The sequence below is a fragment of the Cricetulus griseus genome, chromosome X, assembly GCF_003668045.3.
Source record: "Cricetulus griseus strain 17A/GY chromosome X, alternate assembly CriGri-PICRH-1.0, whole genome shotgun sequence".
In the NCBI taxonomy this organism is placed as follows: Eukaryota; Metazoa; Chordata; class Mammalia; order Rodentia; family Cricetidae; genus Cricetulus; species Cricetulus griseus.
The window spans coordinates 118498965-118506102 of record NC_048604.1 but is presented as its reverse complement, the minus strand read 5'-3'; the positions used below and the strand labels follow the sequence as shown (position 1 = coordinate 118506102).

Genomic DNA, 7138 nt, shown 5'->3' with positions numbered 1-7138 from the left:
GTTTTTTGAGACAGGGTCTCATTTAGGCCAGGTATGCCTAAGTCATTAATTAGCTGAGTAGCTGAGTAGCTGAGGGTGACCTTGAAAGTCTGTCCGATCCAGGTATGCACTACCATCCCACGTTTGCCACCACCCCCACCTCCTTCGTCCCCTTGTTTGAAAACTCCAGGCCATGAAGCTTTTCTGAAGTGGGAAGGGTTTTGGATGTATTCCTTTTGTCCTTTGGATCTACTCTCCACCCTTCCCCACTATACCGTGTGCCTGCGAGGCTGGTTCCTCTGAAAAAAATCAGTGGGCTCCAGTTGGGTTTGGGAACTGGGATGGAAACGAGGAGCCTGAGGTCCAGGCCTTGTAACTTCCCAAGGCCTCTCGCTGAGAGTTCTAGGGAACCGCCTGCCTGTGGCAGCAACCACAAACCTCAGCTCCCACCTGGCGCCGCTGCACCAGTCCCTTGCCCTAGCCCCAGTGGTTTCCCTGTATCTTGCCCATACTTTTAGGAATAGTCCTTTATTATTTTTTTTCCTTAAATTACCCAGTTAGGGTGTGCCATCTATTCCTTGCTGGGTCCTGTCTGCTACCGGAAGGCGATTAGCAGCAGAAGGACCAGATCAAGGCCAAAAGCCCTGGAGGAGGAAAGAGTAGGAGGGACTGAGGAGAGAGGAATGACCACTGGGGACAGAGGTGATAAGCAAAGTATGCGAGCTGGGAGGGTGGAGGACAGGTCCCAAACAGGACGAATGGTCGGCTGTGTAAACAGCTCTGTTAGTCCTGATGCATCCCTTTGGAATCCCAGACCTGCTTGAGGGGGTGCAGACCTGCAGGACAGGCTAGGCTGGGTTCTCGGAACTCCAGCTTTCCCAGATGCTTGGGGCTGGCCGTTAGCCAGAGACTCAGAATCTCCCCTCCTGGGGAGGATCTCAGCTGCCATCGGGGGACCCCGGGGGGTGCAACTGAAGAGCCGTGGTGACCTCTGCGGGAAAGCAGCCCCTAAAACCTGCCCAGAGAGCTTGGGTGAAAAAGGTAAGTGTGTGGTGAAGTCGATAGTGATGTGGCTGCAAAATCCCCTCGCGCGGGGCCGGAGTGGGAGGAGCTTGGGCCTCTGGCTTGGTAGTACAGTTAAGGACTGGGACGAGGTGATGCTAGAAACATCTCGTGGTTTCTGAACTCTACTGTGCCAAAGCCTCTTTAAATGTTTTCATTTTAAAATGCATTCATTGGAGGCCCGAGAGATGGCTCAGCAGTTAACAGCGGGTACTGCTCTAGCAGAGGACCTGAGTTCCGAGGCCGATATCAGGTTGCTCCCAACTGCCTGTAACTCCAGCTCCAGGGAGATATGATGCTGCTGGCCTCTGTGGTCACACACAAACAGAAACATACATGGGTTTAAATTTTTAGAAAGAAATACATTTATATGACATTTTACATAATTGGTAGTTCTTCATGATTCAGAACCAAAATGTCTAGGCGTGGGGAGGTATAGCTTAATTAACAGAGCGCTTAACTAGCATGCCCCGGGTTCATTCCCAAACACCGCACAAAACTCAGTGTGGTAACGCAGGCCTGCAATCCTAGCATTCAGGGTATAGAGGATCCGGAGTTTAAGGTCATCCTCGGCTACATAGTTTGAGCCTGCCTGGAATACAGGAGATCTTAGCTCAAAAATAAAATAAAAAGTATCCAGACAATTAGTGATTGGGCTCTGTCCCTCATCTCCTGTAGTCCCTATGCTCATTGTGGCCTTCCAGGAGAGTTACAGCAAGAACCAGCAAAAGCGAGCCTGCACCCTCACCCCCACCCCTACCCCGCTTTTTTTTGGTTGTTTGTTTTTCCCAGACAGGCTTTCTCTGTGTAACAGCCCTGGCTGTCCTGGAACTTGATTTGTAGACTAGGCTAGCTTTTAACTCACAGAGATCCACCTGCCTCTGCCTCCCGAGTGCTGGGATCAAACAGGTCATCACACGAGGCTCCACTTCCCTCCTTTTAACATGATACATTCTACTTTCTACATTGTGGACGTTTTGTCCCCACTTAATCCCAACACTAAAGAGGCAGAGACAGGCAGATCTCTGCATTCAAGGCCAGCCTGGTCTATAGAGTGAGTTCCAGGACAGCCAGGGCTACACAGAGAAACCCTGCCTCAAAAAAACAAGAATAAAATAAAATTTTAAATTTTAAAAATATATTGAAAATCTTTCCAAATTAATGCATACAGAACTCCTTCATTGCTGTCCTCTCTCAGTAGTATCCAGTTGTACAATGTATTGAGGCATCTCTGTTGACAAGCATTTTCTGTGTTACTAATAATGCATACCTGTTGATTGACCGAGCAAGTGCAGTCATGTGTATAATATTGTACACAGTACAGACCACCTCCCATATCTGCTAATGTATATTTCTGGGTAGAGTCAATTCCTAGAAGTGAAATAACTGAATCAAAGAACATATACTAAGGCCAGCCAGATGGCTTTGTGGGTAAAATCGCCTGGGCCAAGCCCAAGGACCGAGTTCAATCTCCAGGACTCACATGGCAGAAGGACAGATGGTGTGCTGGTTATTTATTTATTTATTTATTTATTTATTTATTTATTTTTGTCAACTTGACACAGGCTAGGGTCATCTGGGAAGAGGAACCTCAACAGAGAAAATACCTCTACCAGAGTGCCCTATAGGCAAGCCTGTGGGGGCATTTTCTTGATTAAGGATAGCTGTGGGAAAGCCCAGCCCACTATGGGCAGAACCACCCCTGGGCAGATAGTCTTGGGTTGTAGAAGAGGGCAAGCTGAGCAGCCATGGAGAGCAAGCCAGTAAGCAGCTCCCCTCCATGTTCTTTGCTTAAGTTCCTGCCTCCAGGATCTTGCTTTGCATACCTGCCTTGATTTTCCTCAGTGATGGACTGAAATAATAGTGTAAGCTGACATAAAATGAGCTTTTTTCCCCGTGGGTTACCTGTGGTTATGGTATTTATCATAGCAATAAAGAGTAAACAGACAGTCCTGAAAGTTGCCTATGACCTCCACACAAGGGAGCAAAATTCTCTCTCTCTCTCTCTCTCTCTCTCTCTCTCTCTCTCTCTCTCTCTCTCTCTCTCTCTCTCTCTCTCTCTCTCTCTCTCTCTCTCTCTCTCTCACACACACACACACACACACACCAAATAAATAAATAAATACAACGTAATTTAAAAACAACGTATTATTGTGATTTTGATAGATATTGCCAAATTGACCTAAGTTTATTTTTTCCTTTTGAGATATATAAGGTCTCACTATACAGCCTAGTTGGGCCACCTCAATGCTCCTGCCTCAGCCTCCCTGATGCTGGGATTACAAGCATGTGTAACCACACTTGGCTTATTAAATGAACTTCTGTGGAGGCTGTACTACACTATATGCCATCCTGTCAATGTCTTAGACGGGCCAAGGCTAGTTAAAGACAATTGCATAAGAGGTAGCATATGGATTATCCTCTAAGGTTGTTCCAAATGAAATTCCTACCTTCTGGGAGCCATTTACCCAGTGGAATACTGTTTTCCATCTTTTTATTTTTTAAATAATCCAGATCTTCCTAGATCTAGGCCAGCCTTTCTTTCTTTTTCAAATACTTTATTTTATTTTACGTACATTGGTGTTTTGCCTACACATATGTCTGTGTGATGGCGTTGGATCTCTGGAATAAAAGTTACAGATAGTTGTGAGCTGCCATTTGGTTGCTGGGAATTGAACTCAGATCCTTTGGAAGAACAGTCAGTGCTCTTAAGCACTGAGCCATCTCTCCAGCCCCTAGGCCAGCCTTTCTATATTAGTTTTCTTGTGTATACATTTGAGTGGGTGTAGGTGTGCCTGTACATTCGTGTGGAGGCCAGAGGTCAGTGTTGGATGCCTTTCTCAGTCACTCTCCGCCTTAGTTTTTGAGACAAGGTCTCTCACTGAACCTGACTGATGGGCTAGACTGCCTTGCCAGCAAACCTCAGGAGTCCTTCTGTCTCTTTGTTCCCAGCACTGGAGTTGGATGCCAGCGATCCAAACTCAGGTCCTCATATTTGAAGAGAAAGCATTTTGCCCACCAATCCATTGCCTCAGCCCTCTATAACTTAAGTTTTCTTTTTATGTAAATAACTATCAAGTTAGTAGCATGCAATAACACTGAGTTATTACCTCACAGTTCGGTGGGTACAAGTCAGCCTCTGGCTGACTAGCCTGAAACCAAGGTCTCAGCCATCACCGCCTGTGTTCTCCTCTGACGCCCAGGAACCACTTCCGAAGTCTTCTAAGTTGTTGGTAAGATTCATTTTACTTATAGATGTGGAATTTGGGTTGGGAGGATGGTTCATTGGGTAAAGTGCTTGCAACACAAACATGACAAGAATTTTAATTCCACTGCCCATGTAAATGCCCAGGTGGGCATAGTAACCTATTTACAATCTCATTCCTGGTGAAAGAGAGCTCTAGGATCCCTAGAGCAAGCTGGCTAGCTAGATTAGCAAACCCCGTGAGCCCTGGGTTCAAATGAGAGACCCTGCACCAATGTATAAGGTTCGGAGCCATCAAGGAAGACACTTAGTGTTTCAACACAGGCAAGTACACCTGCACGTATGCATGTTCACACATACACACACACACACACACCTACCTATGACATTGAGACCCCATTATTTTGCTGGCTGTTTGTGGAGACTAACAGCATTTAAGACTGCCCTGAAGCCCCCCTAGACTCATGGCCCTCTCCTCACATGGCATCAACACCTGCAAAGGACAGCAGGAGGGCCTGCTGCAGACTGCACAGAGTCCTGTATGACGTAACCTAATCAGTGGAGCAGGGTGATTATTCTATTGTAGTCACAGATGCCACCCACACAACAGCATAATACAAAATATGTATACCAAAGAACAGAAAAATTGGGGAGTCCTCTTAGAATTTGTTTATCACTCCTTAATTTATTCCCAAGCCCCTCTTTTCTCAGTCATCAGCCTGAAAGCCAGCTACTGCTGACCTGCCTGTGGTTTCTAGTTCAGGATTCCATGTCCGTCCCCCCCCCTTTCCATCCTTGTGTGCCCAGCCCCCGCCCTCCCCATTTGCTCCTTATGTAGAACATGCCTCCATTTCCGGATTACTGGCTGCACAGTCACACTCTTAAAAACTGAATTGTTTTACCAGGGGCTGTTAGCCACCTAACTCAGACAGTGGGTGTCCCTGTCTCAACTAACCCATGAAGCTTGGTCAGCCCTTCTGGGATAATAGCCAGAACCTTCACACTGGATGACATAGGACAAAAGTGAATTCATGTCTTCCAGCCACACCAATCACTCCCATTCTCCTTCCCTCATCTGCCCCTGAATATTCCATCTTGGAGGGGCCCCTGTGGTGAGTCATTAACACAAACCTCAAAATGTATTTCCCTTGGGCCTTTCAGTCCTCACACAGTCCACTTTAAAATCTGGATGACTAAATTACTCGCCAGTTCTCTCCCATCTTAAGATATATTTCCTGGTTGGGGCATATGATTCAGGGGTAGAGTGCTCGCCTAACAAGTGTGATGAAGCCCTAGGTTCAGTCCCTAGCAACTCGCGTGAGTGAGCGCGAGCGCGCGCACGCACGTGTGCACACACACACACACACACACACGCACGCACGCACACGCACACACACACACACGCACGCACACACACGCACATGTGGTCTCTAGAATCTGTTTAAGCTTCTCTCTAACCTCACCCCTATAGCTCTGGCGTCTCCTCCAACCTGCCCCCAGCAGGAGTTACATCACAGTATGTCCAGCTTTCTGACTAGACAAAACTTGTCTTCAATTTTGCAACCCCCATCTCCAATGCTAGAGATATTTTGTGGGCCATGGGGAGACCACTATCTTGCAAGCACATCTGAGATAGTTAGTGGCTGCTTTTTCTAAGAGTCACAAGCTATCCCAAAAATGCACCTAGATTGGTCTGCGGTCTTTCCCAGCTCACATTCCTCTCTGGTACAGATCACATCTCTCTCTGCTCATCTTTTAGATGAAAGACATTACAGTTAAACCTCGTGATGACACAACCCGTGCTCCAAATAAGATTTTTGGACTCCTTTATGCCTAGGTCTAAGAACCAAACTTCTTGCTACTGATGACTGAATTTTTTTCTGTTTGTTTCATGTATGCGTGCATTTTTTTTTGTACATGTGAAGCACCCCCCCCTCAGACCCCTACACCCGTGATGTTGGGAATCATAATCCATCACTCTTCCATCTTATTCACTGAAGCATGGGCTCTCAGTCAAGTCCATAGCTCGCTGATATGGCTAGTCTCTTGCTCTGCCCTTTCCATCTGCGGTTGGAATTACAGATCTGCTGCCAAATCCACCTGGCATTTACATAGATGCTGGGAATCCAAACTCTAACCCTCACGCTTGCATGCCACTGAGCCATCTCCCCAGCCAGTGACTGCAAACTTTATGCTGGGCACTGGGGGAAGATTTTTCTCTAAATCAGTCATATGTAAATGTTAACACTTCTCTATAGCAGGTTCCAGGACTGACTTTAGAGAAAGTAGCAAAGAATGTTTGTACATTCTTCTTCTGACTTGACAAAGTCCTGAAATCACCCCAAGGGAAACTTTTCCTTATAGTCTCACAGGCTTTGGGCTTTTTAGATGACATTCTACTTCTCTCTTTAAGATTTTTTTTTTTTTTACTTTGAACCAGGCATAATAGCATATGCCTTAAAATCCTAGCACGTGAGAGGAGGCAGAGGTGGGCGGGTCTTTGTGAATTTGAGGTCAGCCTGGTCTACAAGCCAGCTGGTGATACATGGTGAGACCCTGTCTCCAAACAAATAAGTCCCAGCACTTTACATTCATAATTCTAGCTTTTCATTTACTTGTAAGAAAAAATACCAAGAGTCCCATGTATCCTGTCCATGGTGGCAAGATCTTTAGTCCAATGCTATAAGCAGACTGCTCACACCACCAAAGTCAAGGTACAGGGCATCTCCATCATGCCTACGATGTAAAATTGTTCATTTTTTTAAACTGCCACACTCTTTTCCATAGTGATTGTGCCCAGCACTTTACATTCATAATTCTAGCTTTTCATTTACTTGTAAGAAAAAATACCAAGAGTCCCATGTATCCTGTCCATGGTGGCAAGATCTTTAG

General features: G+C 46.1%; 1 long non-coding RNA gene across 1 annotated transcript; it reads left to right on the top strand.

Moving 5' to 3' along the window:
• The first annotated feature begins 653 nt into the window (after window positions 1-653).
• LOC113837740 lies at window positions 654-5410 on the top strand. Its single transcript, XR_003488455.2, has 3 exons — window positions 654-1020; window positions 4159-4274; window positions 5152-5410. It is a non-coding gene; the product is annotated as an uncharacterized LOC113837740 (long non-coding RNA).
• Window positions 5411-7138: the final 1728 nt, after the last annotated feature.